Genomic DNA, 23,335 nt, shown 5'->3' with positions numbered 1-23,335 from the left:
ATTATTTTTCTTTTTGTTCTTTAGAATGTCTTATGACACTCTTTATAATTGTTCTATTGCATGTTTTCATTTATTAATTTAAAAAATAAATGTTGCACATATTTATGGGGTACAAGTTGATGTGTTTTAGGCAGACAATTGAGAATGACCAAGGTATGTTAATATATGTATGTATCATCTGAAGTATATACCATCCTTTTCTTTATTTTGAAGCATGTAATGCATTATTATAAACTGCCATCACCATGTGGTTAAATAGCTTATCAGAAACTGTTGCCTACCTGCAACAGTGAACCCTTCAAGCAATCTCTCCACATTCCTGACCCACTATAATTCCACTAGCTGCTTCTGCAAATTTGACTTCTTTACATTCTAAATATAATATCATCATATTTCTTTGTTTATCTTGCAAATGACCTCTAAATGGATCCATGCTGATGCAAATCACCAAGTTTAAATAAGACAGTTTGGAAGAAAAGCTATTCATGTGTTTAAGATTATTTGGAGATCAGGACATATCCAACTTTCAACTGTTTGTTTATAGTTCCATTTCTCATTTGATCACAGTTAATTTAAAACATTATTTATTTATTTATTTATTTATTTATTTATTTATTTATTTATTTATTTATTTATTTTTGCCGGTCGTGGAGCCTGAATTCTGGGCCTAGGCACTGTCCCTCAGCTCTTCAGCTCAAGGCTAGCACTTTACCACTCGAGCCAGAGTACCACTTCCAGCTTTTTCTGCTTATGTTGTGCTGAGGAATCGAACCCAGGGCTTCATGCATGCAAGGCAAGCAATCTACCACTGAGCCACCTTCCCAGCCCCTAAAACATCATCTTTATATGAAAATAAATGAAGAACGTTATGAAATGGAACCCCAAAACACACACAGTTCAGTTTGTCCACATGATACTTATAAATATATTGTTTCCCTGCAGTTTCAGGTAGTAGTTAATATTACAATTCCTCTTACAAACTGGTAATAGTGTGTCCTGGAGGAATTAAGAACTGATTCAACATAAAAAAAATTATGAACTTCAAGTGGATCAGAGATGTCAGTGTCAGACCTGAAACTAAAAACCACTAAAAGAAAATATATTTATATTTTTATTTTCTGAATAAAATTCCAATAGCTCAGCAACTAAGGGCAAGAATGGATGAATAAGACTGCATCAAATTTAAGGTTTCTGTATACCAAGAAAGCTAATCAAAAAAGACTGCCATAGTTCTAAAATGATTTAAGAGCTCTTTACAAATTATTTTCATTATTAATATATTAAATACAGTGATTAAAAAACCTGGTGAAGTTTTTTAATGTAATCTTCAGATAAACTCTGTGAAACAGATTTAGTAGATGTCATTATTGGCACTTCAGAAATTAAGAACTATTTTAAAGTAAAAATAATTGGGTTTGTAACCAGAAATCTGTTTCCTAGCATGGGGTGGCATCTGACAATAAATGTGTCTGAAAGTTCCCCAGATTATTCTAATATGCAAAGCTGGGTTGAATCTTAAACTGTCTCCTCCATAATTCTTCGAAAGTTAGGGAAAATGACAACCATTAAATTTGAATAAATAAACATAATTGTGTTTTTCCAAATTCACCATCTTAGTTTAATTTTGGTTAATTATTACATCAAAATATAAAAGTAATTAATCTAAGAAAGCATAAATTTAAAAAGTGATAGCACAGACTTCATCTTCAGAAGACTGTCAGAGTAAAACAAAACAAATGCTTGCTATTACATTAATAGAAAAAAAAACAATGAACCAAATGTCTTAATGAGTCACAGAAAATATTTTCAAGACACACATGGCGGCTAACACCTATAATCCTAGTTATACAGGAGGCTACCTGTGGGTCTCAGTTCAGAGCCAGCTCACAGAGAGAAACCCAAGACTTACATTTCCAAGTAACCAGCCAAAAGCCAGCACTAGAGATGTGGCTCAGGTTGTAGAGTGAGCATAAATCAAAAGCCAAGTTTACCTGGTGCACAAGTTGAACCTAGAGTTCAAGCCCCAGTACCAATACAAAAAATAAAACATTTTCAAAACCTTGCTATTTAATTTTAAAAGCTATTTAATTAAATTCACTGACATCTGAGTCATGTAAGAATGGAGAAGGGGAACATATTGCCCAAGTTAAACAAGTAGCAAGAAATGGACTTTGTGCTCTGCACTGATCTTTTTCATCTCAGGCTAAAACTACAACAGAACTTTAGCAATAAAGGATAAAGGAAGAAAAATAATAAAGTAACAGAAGTGGGGAAAGCCTGCTCCCAAAACTCCCATGGGTTTCAAGCATTGTGACTTAGTTGCTGGTAGAGTGTAATAATCAAGCCAAGGTCTTGAGTTTCATCTCTCATCAAGCCTGATTTCTTCATTTCATTCTTTGGTTATGAGCTACCTCGGTATCTCTAGCCAGAATACTTATTTTTCAGTTGTACATTCATAAACATGTCTGTATCTGAATAAGCATCCGAATTCTCCGAGCATCTCTGCATTGTTTTGCTTCCCACAAGACCAATCCCTAGATAGTTTCCGAAAGGTATGTCAATCTCTCCTGTCTGCCTCTCAACAACACAATCTACCACTATGGAATTGGCTCATTCTCTTTTATTCCTTTTTGAAACCCAGCTTCTCAAATGTCAGCTTATATTATTATGTAAAAGCATTATGGAAAATGAAAATTCCCATTGCTATATTAAATAGATGGACAAAAGGAAATGTACTTTTTACAGAAACTGTGAATCAAGAAAATTCCTAGTTATATTATTACTTATAGAATATGAATGCTAATCTATCAAAATAGTCAACTGATAAAGCTTGAGTGACTAAGTGAATGAATGAAAGGGGAAAAACAAATGCTTAAATAGGGATACAGGTGGACCCATTGCAACAATGAGATGTACAAGTCATTATGTGGAAAAATGAACTTTACAACTTTGGTGGGGAGGGGCAGTGGGGAGAATTGGGTGGGGGGGTGGGGGGAGGATGGGAAGGTATGAACAAAGGAGGAGAAGGAGGAGGCTACAATGCTTGATAAGAAATGTACTCATTATCTTGCCCATGTAATTGTAAACCCCTCTGTACAGTATTTTCACAATAAAAAAATAAAATAAATAAATAAAAACCTCTAAATAAATTTAGATAAATACATTTGATGTACATAAACACACAAATGTTTGTATTAACAGATTTTTTTTAATATCGAGATTTAGTCTATGCCAGGTACTGGTGGCTCACATCTGTAATCCTAGCTACTCAGGAGACTGGGATCTGAGAATCATGGTTAAAAAGCAGCTCAGACAGGAAAGTCCATGAAATCCTTATCTCTAATTAACCACTAAAGAGCTGGAAGTAGAGCTGTGGCTCAAGTGGAAGAGTATTAGCCTTAAGCAAAAAGAGCTCAAAGATAGTGCTCAGACCCTGAGTTCAAGCCCGTGCAAAAAAATAAGATAACATAAAAAAAGATTTAATCTAATACAAAATATTTAAATCCAATACTAAGGTTGTAAAATTAGAGAAAGGCAAATGAAGGAGTCGAGTCTTTGTAGAGAATATTTATAAGTCATAGGCATTAAAACCAAATTGGCCAAAGTTCAAATACTATTACCTCTTTCATGCCTTGGGGAAATTATTTGTACTTTCTGTCTGATCTGTGCTTTAATCATTTGTGAAGATAAAATAATAACATCATTAGAAAAACCTGAATAAAGAAAGCTACTTGAAAATGTCCACAGGAGGATTTCTGCTATTAAATGTTATATTTACTCAACTTTTGTTTTATTCTTTATTTTTTACATAGAGAAAGATAAATAAAAGGAAAGGACAAAAGGAGAGAGGTATTTTTTTAAATTTTGTATTTCCAAAAGAAAAAATTATCTTCCAGTAATTCACTGCATTGTTTTATACTCCTCAATCCTTTGTTTACCTGCATTCTTTCTCAACAATGAAAAGAAGGAAGGAAACAAATGAAAGAGAATAAGAAGTATGGAAAGATATATAAGGAGATAACACTGTTCAAAAAGAAATGTACTCAATACCTGATTTAACAATACCTGACTACAATAAAAAATGTTTTTAAAAAGAAAGGACACACAAATAAAATAAAATTAAATTTAAAAAAATTAAATTAAACAAAAAAAAAGAAAGGACATACTATCACATTCTCATCTATTCTTTTTTTAATTTTTAGGTTTTATTTTATGTACTTTTCTTGTAAAGATAATGTACAGAGGGGTTATAGTTACATAGGACAGGTAATGAGTACATTTCTTTATGAACAGTGTTACCTCTTCACTCATTTTCTCCCAGTTTCTCATCTATTCTGTCTATTCTGTCATTTCTATTTCCTGAAGAAATTGGTTTTCTATCTACTAATGATGCTTTAATTAGATTGAATCATTACTAAATTAATATACTAATAATGTGATTATTTTGAAACATCAAAGGAATGAGTATAATAGTAAAAAAGGTCCATATACACACACACTAAAGTCCATTTTAATCTTTGGAATTTATAAATTTTTGCATTATTTCAAAAAGAGCTTTATGAATGTGATTAAGATTGTTGAACAGATATTGTCCTAAATTACCAGGTAGGTGTAATCCAATCACATGAATATCTAAAAACAGAGAACTTACTCTCTCAGGAGGGAATAGAGATTGTACAGAAAAAGATGGGAGAAAGACTCCATGTACAAGATTTGTTGACTCTTCTTATGCAGGAGTCCTGCTTTCAGTAGTAACTAGAAGCCTCTGGAGTTAACAGTGGCCCTGACCAGTTACTTAGTAAGAATGATGAACACCTCTAAAACAGCAAGAGACTATATTCTATCCATAACACAAGTAACATCAGAAGCAGATTCTTCCAAAGCCCCAGCAATGAACAGCTTAATGTCAACACTGTGAGTTTCACAGTAGCTGCAAGACTCTTAACCTACACAACTATAATAAATTTGTGTCAGTTCTAAATATTATATTTGTTATGGGAGTAGTATTTTAAAAGAAAAAGAGGTACACTGAAATTAATCAACTTTTCTCAAAGTATTATTAGAAATTTCAGGCTCCATACTCAAAGACATTCCAGAGTTTTTTATTTTTGTTTTTTATTTTGCAGTAAATTATCGAAAGTGCAAACTTTTAATTCAAACAACTCTTTTGGCAGACATCTAACCATATCATTTTAAACTAAAATTAGAATCATAAAAATTTCAAAATTTAGCTGTAGGATGGTTTACGTTGTTACCTGAGGAATAAACTTAGATATAAGTAATAAAAAAACTGAAAATCTATCACTTACTAAAAATTAGCAATTTTGAAGTCAATATGCCCATATTAGAACTACTGAACCAACATTTTAACTTAGAAACACAAATCAGCACTAAGATTCACCTGAATAAAACAGCTAAGGATAGCACACAGAAAAATAATTCTGACACCTTATCAAAAAACTAATAAAAATCACAGAAGAATATATTCCACCAGCAGAATATCGAGTCAATATAAATGAATCTAACTCTCCCCACAAACAAAAAAAAATTTTTATTGTGAAAATAACATATAGGGGGATCACATTACATGAGCAAGATAATAAAGTACATTTCTTATCAAACATTGTTGCCTCCTCATTTGCTTCCCCTTCCCATCCCTTCCCATCTCCCACCCACCCCCCGACACACACACCTGAACCCCCCAACCTGGACAAAGTTGTAAAGTTCGTTTTAAGACATAAACACTTGTACATATTATTGTTGCAATGGGGCCACCTGTATCCCTATTTAAACAATTTGCTTTTGCCCTTCACCTCCACAAATTATACCTATATCAAATAAAGTGAAAGCATGGGTTATACCATGGGGGAGGGACATATAAAGGAACAAAGAAATCATCTTATAAATATGTTAGAAACAATCGCAGGAAAGAAAAAACATTTGAATACTTATCTTGGGGTTCATTTCACCTAACATCAACTTATCTGACCTTTTCTGCTTGTCTCAGACATATACTAGTTATTCCAAGTAAGAGAAACCGTGGGACCTATGTTTCTTTGGGCCTGGTTTACTTCACTTAATATAATTTTTTCCAACTCTTGGGCAATGTCATTCTTTCTGATGGAGGCATAGAATTCCATTGTGTATATATACCAAATTTTCTTGATCCATTCATCTACTGAAGGGCATCTGGGTTGGTTCCATATCTTAGCTATAGTAAATAATGCTGCAATAAACATAGTTGTGCTGGTAGCTTTAGTATGGTCTTGTTTGTGATCATTTAGGTAAATGCCCAAAAGTGGGATTGCTGTGTCATAGGGGAGCTCTATGTGGAGTCTTTTGAGGAACCTCCATATTACTCTCCAAAGTGGTTGAACAAGTTTACACTCCCACCAACAATGCAGTAAGGTTCCCTTCTGTCCACATCTGGTCCAGCATCTATTGTTATTAAACTTTTTGATTATAGCCATTCTAACTGGGGTGAGATGGTATCTCAATGTTGTTTTCATTTGCATTTCTTTATAGCTAGAGAGGTTGAGCATTTCTTCATGTGTCTATGGGCCATCCTTCTTTGCTCTTCAGAGAAGCTTCTCTTTAAGTCTTTAGCCCACTTATTTATTGGGCAGTTGTTTCTTTGAGGATTTGTTGTTGGGGAATTTAATTTTTTAGATATTATTTTTTAGGCATATTTTAGATATGAGACCTTTATCTGTTGTATGGCTAGTGAAGATCTTCTCCCAATCCTTGGGCTTTCTATTGATCTTGCTAGCTATGTCCCTTGCCATGCAGAAGCTTTGCAGCTTCATGCAATCCCATTTGTCCAACCTTTCTTTGATTTGTTGTGTTTCTGGGTCTCTATTAAGAAAATTTTGGCCTGTGCCAAGGAGAGCTAGGGTTTCTCCTATTCCATCCTGTAATGTTTTCAGAGTGTCTGCTTTGACTCCGAGGTCTTTGATCCATTTGGAGTTGATTCTGGTGCACGGTGATATATAAGGATCTAGCTTTAGTTTTCTACAAGTAGTTAACCAATTTTGTCAGCACCATTTACTGAAGAGGCTGTCTTTCTTCCATTCTATTTTTTTAGCTCCCTTATCCAAGATTAGATGGCTATAGGTCTGTAGGTTCATTTCTGGGTTTTCAATTCTATTCCATTGGTCCTAAGGTCTGTTCTTATGCCAGTACCAAGTTGCTTTGTAGTAGAGTTTGAAATTTGGTATTGATATTCCTCCAGCACTGTTCTTTCTGTCAAGGATTTTTTTTTTTTTTTGCTATTCGGAGTCTTTTATTGTTCCATATGAATTTTTGGATTGCCTCTTCTATTTCCTTGAAGAATGAGATTGGAATATTAATAGGTATCACATTGAATTTGTAGATAGCCTTTGGAAGTACTGCCATTTTCACGATTTTGATCTTTCCAATCCAGGAGCATGGGAGTTTTTTGCCACTTTCTAAGTTCTGTTTTGATTTCCTTTTTCAAGTTTTAAAGTTTTCATCATAGAGGTCCTTCACTTCTTTGGTTAAGTTAATTCCTACGTATTTTTTTTGTGGGGTTATTACGAATGGAGTTGCTTTCCTGATTTCAGCCACACTTTTCTCATTGTTCGCATACAGAAAAGCCATTGATTTTTGAGGGTTAATTTTATACCTACTTTGCCAAAGTTTTGAATCAGCTCGAGTAATTTGGGAATGGTGTCTGTGGGATTCTTTAAATACAAGATCTTGTCATCTGCAAAAAGGGAGAGTTTTACTTCATCTTTCCCTATTTGGAACCCTTTTATGTTTGCTTCTTTTCTTATTGCTGTAGCTAGGCATTCTAATACTAGACTGAAGAGAAGTGGAGAGAGTGGACATCTTTTTCTCGTTCCTGAGTTAAGAGGAAATGGCGTTAGTTTTTCATCATTAAGTTTAATGCTGGCTGTAGGTTTGTCATATACAGCCTTTCTTGTATTGAATCCATGTTCCATGGATTCCTAATTTTTCCAGAGCCTTCATCATAAAGGGGTGTTGGATCTTGTCAAATGCTTTTTCTGCATCTATTGGATAACCATGTGATTCTTATCCTTGCTCTTGTTGATGTGATGAATTATATTAATTGATTTGAGTATATTGAACCAGCTTTGCATCTCTGAAATGAATCCTGTTTGATCGTGGTGTATGATTTTTTGGATGAGTTGTTGAAGTCAATTAGCCAAAATTCTGTTGAGAAGTTTTGCATCAATGTTCATCAAAGAAATGGGTCTATAGTTCTCTTTCTTTGATGAGTCCCTGCCTGGTTTTGGGATGACGGTTATGATGGCTTCATAGAATGAGTTCGGTAGTAAACTTTCTCTTTCAATTTCATTGAAGAGTTGGAGAGTATTGGTGTGAGCTCTGCTTTGAAGGCCTTGTAGAATTCCACTGTAAAACCATCTGGTCCTAGGCTTTTCTTATATGGGATGTCTCTTATTGCTGTTTCTATTTCAATGCTTGTTATGGGCCTTTTAATATGGTTTAACTCATCTTGGTTTAGTTTTGGCATGTTGATATTTGCTAGGAAAAGGTTCATTTCTGCCAAGTTCTCAAACTTATTAGCACAAAGTTTTGAGAAGTAGTGCCTTATAATGTTCTGAACCTTGGTTGTTTCTGTGATGATATTTCCATTCTCATCTCAGAAACAAAATTTTTTAATTAAATTTTAAATATTTTATTTTATCTGATCAATAAAAAATTTAAATTATCTAGGAATGCATCTAACCAAAAAGTGTGCAAATTTTATTTAACAGTCAACAAAGATTTAAAAAACCTTAATGAAAACCTAGGCATATGATATATATCATGCCAGTCTTTCAAAATTCTAATGAAAACCCTGATAGGGATTTTTTTTAATGAAACAAGAAGCTAACTTTAAAATGCATGCAAAAAAGAAACCACAAAATCTAACTGAAACTCACAGAGAAGGAAGAAGCATTCAGCATCTATACAACAGGATTTATACTAATAGAAGTTATAGCAATCTAGTGTGGATTATTATATTGATACAGAAATGAAAAAAGTACTGTACATACTAAACTATGTCTTATGAAACAAAGAAGGCAGATCTGTGGGGAAAGAAAAACCTGTTCACTGAAGAGGAAAAGTTGTTTTATATATGGAAACAAACAACATTACCCCTCTGTTTCTAACCACTTCAAACCACTAATTCCTGAAGTATCAGTGACTTAAAGAGCACAAAGCAGATTCAACCTTTTTAAGTATAGTCTTTTATATATTAGTATTAGTTGAGAATTTTTGATGACATAGAAAGCTCAAAATCTGTCAAAATACCCAAGTCGTTCAACACATACAAGTACATAGCAAATGGTTTTCAATAACAGAGAAATGAGGGACCCAAAGTTCTGAACAATGATAATTTCTTACCACAAATGTTTAGGTAAAGGGAGAAATAACATATAAAAGTAAATTATTCATAATGTTTTAATTGTAGGTGCATCCATGTATATACTTAAGATGTACATTTTATCATAAGAGAATGTTTGTTAAAAAACATTTCAGGGACTGGGAAGGTGGCTCAGTGGTAGAGCGCTTGCCTTGCATGCCTGAGGCCCTGGGTTCGATTCCTCAGCACCACATACGCAAAAAGAAAAAAAGCTGGAAGTGGTGCTATGGCTCAAGTGGTAGAGCACTAGCCTTGAGCTGAATAGCTGAGGGACAGTGCCCAGGCCCAGAGTTCAAGTCCCACGACCGTACCCCCACCCAAAAAAAAAATTTTCAAAAGAGCTGGGAAGGTGGCTCAGTAGTAGAGTACTTGACTTGCATACATGAGGTCCTGAGTTCAATTCCTCAGCACCACATAAATAGAAAAAGCCGGAAGTGGCATTGTGGCTCAAGTGGTGGAATGCTAGCCTTGAGCTGAAGAGCTGAGGGACAGAGCCCAGGCCCAGAGTTCAGGCCCCACTACCAACAAAAAAAAATTAAAAATGTAAATCATGACTCAATCTGTTAGGAACTGAGAAACAATAGTAATTTGATTATGTTCATTTAAAATAAACAACTAGGACCCAGGCTCTGCCAGGTGGCTCATGCCTGTAATCTTAGCTACATAGGAGGCTGCAATCTCAGGAAAGTTACAAAGCCATCCCAGACAGACAAGACCTCAAGACGCTGTCTCCAAATAATCAGTACAATGCCACATTGGAGGTGTGGTTCAAGTTGTAGAACAACAATCATGAGCAAGCAAGTAACCGAGAATGCAAAGACCTGAGTTCAAGCCATACACAACAAAATTATAAAAACAAAAATGGTGAATTTTTTGTTTCCTTTGTATGTTCTTCCCCCTATGGTATATCCTCTGTTGTCATTGTACTTAATTTTAGTACCTTGTATCTTGTATATATGTTTGTCTAATCTGGGGAAGGGAAGGGGAATAACAAATGGGTGAAACAAGGACACAGGATGCCCCATTGCAACAATGAGACCCAAAGTCAGTATATTGGAAACAAACTTTACAACTTGTTGGGGGTGAAGGGGGGATAATAATGGGACAATAACAAGGGAAGGGGTAGCAATGATCAACAAGTAAAGTACTCATTGCCTTACTCATGTAATTATAACTCCTCTATACAGCATCTTTGCAATAAATTTTTTTTAAAAATTAAAAAATGAAACAAAAAATAATTTTGGCAAACTACAGTCTTTTCCACAATTTAAGCTATTTTTAAGTAACAGTTACTATGCCAGTTATAAAAACAAATGCAAACACAAAAACAAAACAAAAACCCTCAGCCAGGTGCCTGTGGCTCATGTCTGTAATCCTAGCTACTGAGGAGGCTGAGGTCTGAGGATTGGGATTCTAAGGCAGCCCAGACAAGAAAATCTGTGACACTCTTACTTTACAATTAAGCAACCAAAAAAAAAAAAAGCCAGAAGTGGAGCTTTGGCTCATGTGATAAGAGTGCTAGCCTTGAGCAAAAAAGTTCAATAACATCACTCAGGTCAAGTTTAAGCTCCAGTACCAACACACACACACACACACACACACACACACACACACACACACACACACACACACACACACACACACACACACACACACACACACACACACACACACACACACACACACACACACGAAATAAGGGAAAAACTGTTCCTAGCATAGTGGTGCAAACCTTTAATTCCCATTCTTATAAAATAGAAGCAGGAGGAGAGACTTCGAGGTCCGCCTGAGCACATAACAAGTTCAAGCATAGCCACAGCTGTTCTGAGATAGTGAGACTGTCTTAGAAATACTAAATTCTGTCTGTAATTCAGTGGCAGAGCTCTTGTCTAGCCTGAGCAAGGCCCAGCACCACTAAACAAATAACAATAAAATAACAAAATAAAAATAATTTAATTAATAGACTAATAAAGGAAATTATTTTCAAGTACTTAACTCAATGCCTGGCACATAACAAACACTCCATAAATGTTATGTATTATTGATATCAATGATAACAATAGGAACAATATTTTTAGGGTCATCTGAATTCTACATCCCAGATCAGCTTTGTCTCATACAAGTTAATCACAACCTCATTGCAAACATATTTTTCAAAAGAATCAGTAACCTTGGCATTCATATAATTGCTTGTAAGAACTAATTTTAAGTCAAGCTCTCTCTAGATTGTTATTGTCTGTTAGTATCTCAAATAGTGTGTCACAAGAAAAGGGACCATAGGGAAAAAACTAAAGGGGGAAATAAAGAAGAAAGAAAGAACTGCAAACAGTACACACACACACACACACACACACACACACACACACACACACACACACACACACACACACACAAAACCTTATTTATGTAATGGACTTAATTTCAATAAGCACCATTTTATATGGTCATATGTATGTACCTATTGAGCTATTGTAATCCTCTGCTAAGAATATCCTAGATACAGTCTAGTTGTTACAAATGAGGGACATCATGCAACTTTTATTTCTTTGGGCCTGGCTTGCTCCACTTAATATAATTTTTCCAGGTCTTTCCATTTCCTAACAAATGGAGTGATGTCATTCTTTCTGATGGAAGCATAGAACTCCATTGTGTATATATACCACATCTACTGAGGGGAATATTTTAGCTATGGCAAAATTCTGTAATGAACATGGTTTGCTGGTAGCTTTAGTGTGGCCTTGTTTGTGGTCTATTGGATAAATGCCCAGAAGAAGAATTGCTGGGTCATAGAGGAGCTCTATTTTTAGTCTTTTGAGGAACCTCCATACTGCTTTCCAGAGTGGTTGAACAAGTTTACATTCCCACCAACAGTGTAGTAGTGTTCCCTTTTGGCCACATCCCTGCCAGCATCTGTTATTATTAGTTTTCTTGGTAATGGCAATTTGTCCTTGTATTAAGTTTATCTGCTTTGGAGAAGGCAAGGGGAATCATAGAAATGGTGGGACAAAGGGTAAACCAATTCAACAGTGATACTCAACTAGACACTAAGACTAGATTGGAAATGAATTTTACAACTGGGGGGGGGGGAATGAAGGAGGGAGGGGCCACCTGTTCAAAAGAAATGTACTGAGTATCTTACTTATATAATGGTAACTCCTCTGTATATCACCTATACAATAAAATTTTAAAATTAAATAATAAAAATAAATTTAATTAAAAAAAGAAAAAGGTCCACATTCATATATTTGATCTGACCTGAATTAGGCACAAAACATGTCTGTTTCAAAGAAACTGAATAAGAAATAAGAGAGTTGCCATCCTCATATTGAATTTGTATATATCCTTGATAGTTCAGCATAACACTTAGCATAATACCAACTCTGTCATGCAATCATTTTTTGTCAGCATGTGAAATGTTGCTCTAAAAGTCAAGATATGATAATAGTCAGTGTTTGTCAAGAAAGTGATCATTGTCACTGAAAGATAAGTGATTGATAAGTCCAGTTAGGCTATTTCTAAACCACATGTTAGAACAGCTTTGGGAATAATTCAGTGGATATACTTGTGATTGTACAGATCAATGCAGTTTTCTCTAGACAATCTAGTAAGCATGCTAAATATAATTTTCTCACCTCTACCAGCAATGTTATGATAATTTGAATGTGATGAGTTTTTGTTAGTTATCCAGGCCTCCAGGGAAATAAAAAAATTGCTACCATAAGAAAATTTTAAACTCAAAGTATTTTAGATGACAATTTTATCTGAAATCATTTAAAATATATCCACTAAAATGCAACACAAAAGTCAATTTTAGATCAACTAAAATCTTATCTTAAAAAGAAATTCCAAATACATAGAAATTCATGACTTAAGCAAGACAAATAAATTACCCATATTTCCTCTGGGGTTTAATGCTTTGAAAAAATTAATATACTACTTCAGTTTCTGTTTATTACAAGTCTAGAAGTGTTTGATTGCTGTTTTTATATTAAGTCACTTGGTAATTTAATTCAAAGTGGCTTTAAGAGTTCCCTTAGGGAAGATTGAATTTCTTTTAGCATTGTACTTCTAGAAGTTGTAACAAGGATTCCTTTTCTCCCATGTGTCTGTTCCTGAATATATTTAGTTATTATATTAAAAGCAAAAGTTTTTCTTCTACGTTCTAACAGTTTAAGGCTCTCTTGCTGAGAAGTAGCACAGAGGGAGGAAAATGGACATCCATATTCAGTTGCATGAGTACAAGAAAACTATATACCTACCAACTCCTCAGATAATATACTAGTAGCTAAAGATGTTTGTCATGTTAAATCACCATTAATCTATTATTATTGTAAATATCAGCTACCTGAAGGGTCCACTAAAGGTAAAAGCCTGTCACAAGTTACCTGCTCAGCATAAGTTGTCTACCTGACATTCTCTGATTATTAGTTTTAACTTCATCTGCTTCTCTGGTGTTTTCAGATTCATGGTTCATGGTCACTAGATGGCAGTGCTATTTTCCTGTGTCAAGTGTTTTTTTTTTTTTTTTTTAATTTAATTTTATTTTATTTGTGAACATACTGTACAGAGGAGTTACAATTACATGGGCAGGATAATGCGTACATTTCTTACCAAGCATTGCAGCCTCCTCCTTTGTTTACCCTTCACATCCCTTCCCAGCCTCCCCCCCAATCCCAATCCTTCTCCTTCCCCCTCTTCCCCCCCCCACCCCACCCCCCCGCACCGACGTTGTAAAGCTAGTTTTGGACATGACAACTTGTACTTCTCATTGTTGCAACAGGTCCACCTGTATCCTTAAACAACTGGTTTTTCCCCATCTCCTCCACAAGTTATACTGACATCAAATATAGTGAAAGCAGGGGTTATACTGTGGGGGAGGGACATACAAAGCAACAAAGAGATAATCTTATAAATGCATTAGAAACACATGCATGAAATAAAAAAACATTAAAATACACATCTAAGGGTTCATTTTCCTGACATCACATTATCTGACCTTTTCCACTTGACTCATACATATACTAGGTCTTGTCTATAAGGTCCTTGAGACCCAAATTAATGGTAGAATACAGATTAATTTTTAACACTAAAAATTGAGCACAGCTCAATCCTTGCAATGGACATCATGTGTTTCCATCAATTTGGAAGAAAATTTGGTTGCAGCCCTAGTCTTGAGACAGAGCATTGGGGGTGTAATTTCATTTTGTTTCTGTAAAGAGGATGAAGCCTCCACAGCAGGATGACCCTTACAAAAGGAAAAGAGGGACCAGGGTCTTCTGATGAGTAATTGCTTAGCACACACAGGCCCTGGCTTCCATCCCCAGGACAGAAAAGAAGGAAAGCTAGAAGCATATTTTCTCTTTCCTTCTAGTTCTAACTCTTGCTCTCTTGCTCTCCTTCTCCCTCTCCCGAGCTCTACTTTTCCCTCTCTCCCTGCTTCTCTCTCTCTCTTTCTCTCTCTCCCCCTCTCCCTCTCTTTCTCAATGATAATGTTGATACAGCAAGAAGATTTATATCCACAAACTACAAAAGACCTCAAGACACTGAATCGACTTAGCATCCTGAACTTTATGTATGTGTCAAGCAGAAAAGGTCAGATAAGGTGATGTTAGGAAAATGAACCCTAAGATATGTATTTAAATGTTTTTTTTTCTTTCATGCATTTGTTTCTAATGCATTTATATGATTATTTCTTTGTTGCTTTGTATGTCCCTCCCCCACAGTATAACCCCTGCTTTCACTGTATTTGATATTGGTATAATTTGTGGAGGGGAAGGGGAAAAACACGTCGTATAAATAAGGCTACAGGTAGACCCGTTGCAACAATGAGAAGTACAAGTTGTCATGTCGAAAACGAACTTTACAACTTTGGTGGGGGGGGGGGAGACGATTGGGTGGGGAGGGGATGCTTGGAAGGGATATGAAGGGTAAACAAAGGAGGAGGCTACAATGCTACATTATCTTGCCCATGTAATTGTAACCCCTCTCTACAGTTTTTTCACAATAAAAAATTTTTTTAAAAAAGAAAGGAAATAAATAAATGCTTGTATTTAAAACCACCTTACCTATCCTATGCTGTAATAGCAGCTCAAACTAAGACAGTTCCCGAGAAAGGTCTCAGAAGTTATATCATTTGAAACATATTATAAAAGACTTTGACATCTTTGGTAGATCAACTGAATTATTATTTCCCTAAAATCTCAAAAACATAGATTCTTATCTTTTTCATTATTTTTTTTTGTCGGTCATGAGACTTGAACTCTGGGCCTGGGTGCTGTCCCTGAGCTTTGCAGGCAAGGACTCTACCACTTGAGCCACAGTGCCACTTCCAGTTTCTAGTGGTTCACTGAAATAAGAGTCTCAGAGGGAAATCCTGCCAGGGCTGGCTTTGAACCATAATCATCAGATCTCAGCTAGGATTACAGGTGTAAGCCACTGGCACCCAGCAGATATCTTAAAGCCATTCATTTTGAATTTGTTGACTTATTTACAAAATTAACTTAATCTAATACAATGCAATTTATCATAACTTACATAAAATTGTACATTAAATATAACATAATAATATAATAACATTAGCTTTGAGGACTTTTGTGAAAAATAAAACAACCTAAAATGCAAGCAGTATGCACAATGAGCTTAGGGCCACATGGCCACTGAATGACATCCTTTCTCTATTTCTTTTCTGGACTTCTCTAGTAAGTGTGCATGCTCTGCTTCTATTATTCATAACACACAGTTATTGCACTATGTACATACAGCAAGGTACCAGGCATGGATTAAAAAAGAAAAAATTCCTTTTCTTTTATAGGTAAGTAAAGGAAACACATTATTCCAAAAGCTTCATAAGCAAACATAAACAATAAGACTGACAAATGGTGTGTATGAGAAACAAACATGTCACAGGAAATTAGAAATAAAGATCAGTGAGCCTTCCTTGATTAAGTAAAGAATAAGCTGAGCTTGGAGACTGAGAAGGACCTCTATGCAAGAACAAGAGGCTCAGAAATAACACACAGCAATAGTGGGAAAGGAGATATGGTTGAGAGGACTTTGCTGGACTTGGTAGATTGTGTTAAGAATGTGTCTTTATCCCACAGTGCAGGACAGTAACCTGTGTTAAAAGCTGTAGCAATCTAGGCACTGTTCAAACATCCAAAGTGAAGTTCTAGAAGAACGACAAATCAAAGAAAGACTGGATAAATGGGATTGCATCAAATCAGAGAGCCTCTGCATGGCAAAGGATATAGCTAGCAAGATAAATAGCCCACAGAATGAGAGAAGATCTTTAATAGCTATGCAACAGACAAGGGCCTCATATCTAAAATATACTCAGAGCTCGAAAAATTAAATACCCCAAAAAATAAGCCCTCAAGGAAACAACAACCCAACTAAGAAATGGGCTAAAGATTTAAAGAGAGACCTCTCAGAAGAAGTAAGAATGGCCAATAGACACATGAAGAAATGTTCATAAAAGAAATGTAAAATTAAAAAGAAATGTAACTCAAAACAGCATTGAGATTCCACCTCACCCCCGTTAGAATGGCCGTTATCAAGAAATCTAATAACCACAGATGCTGGTGTGGATGTGGCCAAAAGGACACAGCACTACACTGTTGGTGGGAATGTAAACTTGCTCAACTACTCTGGAAAGCAGTATAGAGGTTCGACAAACGGTACATGGTCTCCCTGAAAAGTGGATGCTAAATCCAAAATGTTAGGTGATACGACAAAACTAACAGGACTTAAAAAACAAAGAACTCCCACTCATCTGGTCGAACCACTACTAAATATCCCCATGCTGCTGATCACACGTATGGTGTGTAACATGTGAACACCGTTATATGTTACAGACTGTGATAGACAATTTGCTCCAGGAAAGTTAGAATGAACTTGTGACTTTAAATGAGCATCATTATTCCACAATACTGTGAAATTTGGGAAATTATGTAATCAATCACAATCAAAAAAAAAAAAAAAAAGAACCTCCGGGAAGGTAGGGAGAGAAGGGATGGTAGGGGGAAAACAATGGAGGGGGTACCAATGTTCAATAGGAAGTATACTCATTCCCTCACTCATGTAACTGTAACCCTCTGTATAGTATCTTTAAAATAAAAAAAAAAGACTACACATAGAGCTCCCCTATGACCCAGCAATCCCATTCCTTGGCATTTATCCAAATATCCACAAACAAGGCCACACTATAGCTACCAGCAAACCATGTTCATTGCAGCACTGTTTGCCATAGCCAAGATATAGAATCAACTCACACTCCTCAGTGGATGAACAGATCAAGAAAATGGTATATATATATATACACAATGGAACTCTATGGTCCCATCAGAATGATATTGCAGCATTCATAAAGAAATGGAAAGACTTGGAAAAAAGCATATTAAGTGAGGTAAGCCAGACCCAAAGAAACATAGGTTGCATAGCTTCCCTCATTTGTGCTAACTACAGTATGCCTATAAACCTGCAAGTAAACACACTTGATGATTAAAAAAGTTACACTTGGATATGACAAATCACACAGGTCTTTAAACATTTACACAATGAGACCAAAGGAGGATATTCTTAGGAGAGGATCACAAGGGTTAACAGCTATGTGCTTATAATCATATAAAATGTTCATCGAAATGAAGTCCAAGAAATGGAAACAAGATTTTTTTTATTTTTTTCTGTCCTTTGTCTCTATTTTTTATCTCTTTTCAGTCATGGATTAAAAGTTGCTAATCCTCCATATCCCCCAAGAGTTGTTTACCTGCAAGATGTTTTCCTTCAAGTTGTTTACCTTCCTGTCCTAGGATTGGCCCCTGACTACAGCCTTGCCTTCTATGCCCCATGCCCTATATAAGTGTATGACCATATGGCATGGTCCCTTTCTGCCTACCAGACACCGAGTTCCCAGGTCTCGCTGTGTGAACAGCAACAGTTAGCAATAAGGACCAAGCTAATTAGATGAGTTTTATACCTAGGAGGTATTGAGTGCTGACCATATATTTTACTTACAATGTATTTATTTTGCTAAACACTTGAGTAAAGCATTAATTCTTTTCTGAGGAACCAAATATTTTAATTAGGCAGACAATGGTAAAGAGTCTTCAATGCATATGGATATCAAATCATCAAGTTATATACCTCAAATACATATAAAAATAAAATTAAATAAATAAAAATTATCAGCCTTAGTTCCCTGTCCTTCAATAAAGTGAAAAAATGCTAATCTTAGTTTTTTTAATTTTTAAAATTTTATTTTATCATAAAGATGCTGTACAGAGGGGTTACAGTTACATGAGTAAGGTATGAGTATATTTCTTGTCGAACATTGTTACCCCCTCCTTTGTTTTTCTCCTACTATCCCTTTTCTACCCTACTTTCCCCATTTCTCCCCTACTGCCCATTGAAGTTGTAAAGATCATTTACAACATAGTGTCTTGTATCATTGTTGCAATGGGTCATCCTGTGTCCTTGTTTCAGCATTTTGTTATTTCCCTTTCCCTCCCCAAATTAGGTAAATGTATATATAAGACTCAGTGTACCAAAATCAAATACAGTGACAACAGAGGATATATCACAGGGGGGAAAACATAAAAAATAAACAAAAAAAATCACATAGTACATTAAAAACAATAACAACAAAGAAAAACCTCTTCTGTCCGTATCTTGGGGTTCATTTCACTTAACATCATCTTATATGGTCATATGTACATAGCTTTTGAGCTTTTCTGCTCATCTGATAAGATTATCCTAGATGTATACTAGTGCCAATCTTAGTTTCTAATCTTAGTGGGCAGTCATATCTGGCTGAATGAAGTTCATTGTTAAATATGCTATTTTAGTCAGGACATTAAGTATTCCTTATGTATTAATTTAATAACTATATTGTATTTCATGGTGTATTTAAATGACTGTCTTATTGCCCTCCATTATTGGACATTTAGGTTGTTTCTAATATTCAGATAGTTTAACCACAATTGAGACAAACATCCCCAAATATAAATCTTCTTTACATCTCTGACTACTTTTATAAGCTTGAGCTCTAGATGCAAAACTGCAAAGGAATAGAACCTTTGCAAATATGCTACAGCTGGATATTGATAGATCGTACCTATAATCCTAGTTACTTAGTGGCTGAGATCCAGAGGATCGTGGGTTCAAAGCAAGCCCAAACAGGAAAATCAATAAGACTCTACCTCCAAAATAACCAACACTAAAGCAACCATGGCTCAAGAGGTAGAGTACTAGGCAAGCAAGAGAGCTGAGCAAGCTCAAGACCCTGGTCCAAACCCCAATATTATCAAAATATAATATATATTATAATATATAATAATGCCTTGAGAAAAAAGAGTCATCTATTAATAAGTTGCTTTTCATGCATCACTCTTACTTTACTCTTTGTTGTCAGTTTATATTCCCCTGGAAATTCATGTGCTCATGACCATAAAGTTTCTTCACTATTTCTTTACTTTTTAACTTGTTTTAAATATATTGTTATGGTAAAGGTGATGTACAGAGGGGTTGCAGTTAAATAAGTTATGTAATGAATACATTTATTTTTGACCAATGTTACCTCCCTTCCTCACTCTCTCCCAGATTTTTCTCTCCCCCACCCACAAATTATAAAATTGATTTTCCACATAATGTCTAGTGAGTACCACTGCTACATTTGTCCACCCTTTGTACTACCTTTTCTTTGCCCCTTTACCTTTCTAAAGACAAAGAAACTAACACAAAAACAGCAACAGTGGCAACAAAAATATCATTTCCATTTCTTGGCGTTTATTTTGTAAAATATTTTATTTGCTCATATGCACATAATTATTGAGCCTTTTGTGACCCACTCCTATGGATAGCCTCCTTTGGTCTCATTGTGTGAATGTCTAGAGACCTACATAATTTATCATGTCCTATTGACTATTTCTTATGAGCATAGATAAGATGTACAAAACAATCATTGTGACATTTCCATCCATACATATACTGTCTCCCAATTATTCTTTCCTCTTCCCTATCAGTCCTTCTCTACTTTCATGCCTTTTATGTTTTGATTTTAGATTGCATGTAGGAGAAGAAAAAAATAAAAAGGAAGTACTTGTCCTTCAGAGTCTGGCTTATTTCACTTAACATGATATCCGAGTTCCATCCATTTTTCTGCATATTGATTTCATTTTCCTGGCTAAATCATACTCCATTGAGCATATACCATATCTTTTATACATTCATGCACTGATAGGCTCCTGGGCTGTTTCTGTCAGAATTCACTATGAAGACTGTTGTTTGCCATAAACATAGGTGTCCAAGTATACCAATTTTGATTCCACTGAGTATTACACAGAAATACTATAGTATAATCACATGGTAAGTATATTTCCAGCATTTTAAGGAACCTCCATACTAATTTTCATGTTGGTTGCATTAACATACATTCCCAGCAGCAGTATGTAAGGGTACACACACACACACACACACACACACACACACACACACACACACACACACACACACACACACACACACACACACACACACACACACACACACACACACACACACACACACACCATATCCTTGTCATTTGTTGTAAGTATTCTACAACTAGAAAACAGAAAGGGCTTGGCCCATTACTACCTCTTGCTCAGTGGCTAAATTTCATATTGTAAAGCCCCTATCCAAAGGGAACCCACCCTCTGAATTCTACTAGAGATAACAGAATATTGTCCCAGTATCAGAAATTTCTCTTTAGTTTTTTTGGTTTTGTTTGGTTTTGTTTTGTGTTAGTCCTGGGCTTAAACTCAGCACCTGAGTGCTGTCCCTGGGCTTTTTCACTCAAGGCTAGTGCTCTATCACTTTGAGCTACAGGGCTACTTCTGGTTTTATGGTAGTTAATTGGAGATAAGAGTCTCATGGACATTCTTCCCTGGGCTGGCTTTGAACCACAATCTTCAAACTCCTGAGTAGCTAGTATTACAGATGTGAGCTACCAGTATCTGGCTTACTTCTTGATTTTTTGTTTGTTTGTTTTTTGTGGTTAATTGGAAATAGTCTCATGGACTCTGCTGCCCAAGATGGCTTTGAACCAAGATCCTCAGATTTCAGCCTCCTGAGTAGCTAGGATTACAGGCCAGAGACACAAGATCTCTTAGTTTTCTATGCATGAATGAAAGCTATGACTGTAACTTCCACCAAGAGATCTTCTCCGGATAATAATTTTCCTAAAACAGACATCTAAGCCAGAGATAAAAGGAGAGTGACTCCCTAGCCCAATTGTGGTTTCGCCATGCCAAACATTCCCCAGTGCTTGTTATAAGTTGAAGACTCCTTCAGCATTTCTGTGACCCATCATCCCTCCCTAACATGCCATTTGCATACACTAGGACTGCTATAAGTCAACTCTTATAACAATGTCTCCTCCTGAGTTTGAAATCATAGACTTTCTTCACAAGATTGCTGTCAAGTAATGATCCTTCTTTCCTATACTAGAGAAGAAAAATTGTTGATGGGAGAAAAGAGGTGCAGAAGATTACTCAACTTTTGACTTAGCTAAGCATTTTATATTCTTTTACACATCCTCATGCTAGTTCTTCAATAAGCTACGGGAATGGGACAAAGCTCATAAAAACAGCTCAACTTAGAGAGGACTTACAATCTAATGTTTCCGTAAATTAATTTTCAAATAAACATTTTGTTCTCAACTGGGATTTTTTTTAATTTGGGGAACTGGCATTTTACATATAGTAATTGTTCAAAGAGATTGGAAAATAACAGACAAGTAGTAACAGTAAGCCTGAACACTCTAGCAACTTGCTAGCTTCCTCCTTGTGAGTCACCTATATTTTCAGGAAAATATAAAAATAACTTTAGAAATTCATAAAATAATTTTGCATTGTGATTTGGTATTTAAGGCTTGGTATGTAAGGTCCATTTTATTGACTGTTCTGCCACATGATGTTTTTTTAATCAAATTAAATAAAGCCTATGCAATACTTAATTTTTACATGTCTTAGAGTCACAGACTGTAGTCTTTCAGGGACTTCGACATAACCAGTCCATCTTCCTGTTTGTCACTGCTTACAATGCCAATTAAGAAAGCAGCAAGGAAGGGAACCCAACCCCTCCCCCATGTCCATTTCCCTAGCCCAGACTACAGGTATGATGTCAGGAATCTAATTTGGTTCTGTTTCCAGCTGCTTCTATTTCTACCCAAACAATACATTTTCCTATCATTCTATTTAAAATTTTACAGAGACTTCCTAAATTTGTCTCTAGAATAGCTGTTACCTAATTATGACTGGGCATGATAGCTTACACCTGTAATCTCAACCACTTGAATGGTAGAGAATGGAAGGGGAAGTGGCGCTGTGGCTCAAGTAGAAGAGCGCTAGCCTTGAGCTGAAGAACTCAGCACAACACTCAGGTCCAGAGTTCAAGCCCCATGACCAGAGAGAGGGGAGGAGGGGGAGGGGGAGGGGGAGGGAGAGAGAGGGAGAGGGAGAGGGGAGAGAAATGGAAAGATTGTGGCTTGAGGCCAGCTGAGGAAAACTATGACCCACCATCTCAACCAATAAGCTTCAAAGTAGCCTGCCTCTGCTGTGCCAGCCATGCTAGTTATAAGCTTGAGGATCATAGTCCAGGTGAGCCTAGTGGTGGCTCAAGTGGTAGAATGCTGGCCTAATAAATATCAGGCTCTGAATCCAGACTCCACTACCAAAAGCAAATATTACTGCAAGAAAATGAAAGCAGATGTGCTATTTTAAAACAAAATAGCTTTGTTTTGCTTCACTTTCTTATATACTGATTTCTTTAGTCCAGGGTAGGGCATCAGGACTCCAAACCACACTCGGCAGTCATTGTTTCAGAATACATTTTGAAGTTAAAGAATCCTAAGTTTGAAGCCCCTTTACTAGTTGTGTGGCCTTA

General features: G+C 35.8%; 1 protein-coding gene across 2 annotated transcripts in view; it reads right to left on the bottom strand.

The window, feature by feature from the left end:
- Nox4 (NADPH oxidase 4) overlaps positions 1–23,335 on the bottom strand; it is a 201,111-nt gene that overhangs the window by 157,076 nt on the left and 20,700 nt on the right. The window lies entirely within an intron of this gene.

This window comes from Dipodomys merriami, unplaced genomic scaffold (assembly GCF_024711535.1).
Source record: "Dipodomys merriami isolate MVZ:Mamm:240054 unplaced genomic scaffold, mDipMer1.0.p SCAF_25, whole genome shotgun sequence".
NCBI classification, from domain to species: Eukaryota; Metazoa; Chordata; class Mammalia; order Rodentia; family Heteromyidae; genus Dipodomys; species Dipodomys merriami.
The sequence above is the reverse complement of the archived record's forward strand: the minus strand, read 5'-3'. Positions and strand labels throughout refer to the sequence as shown.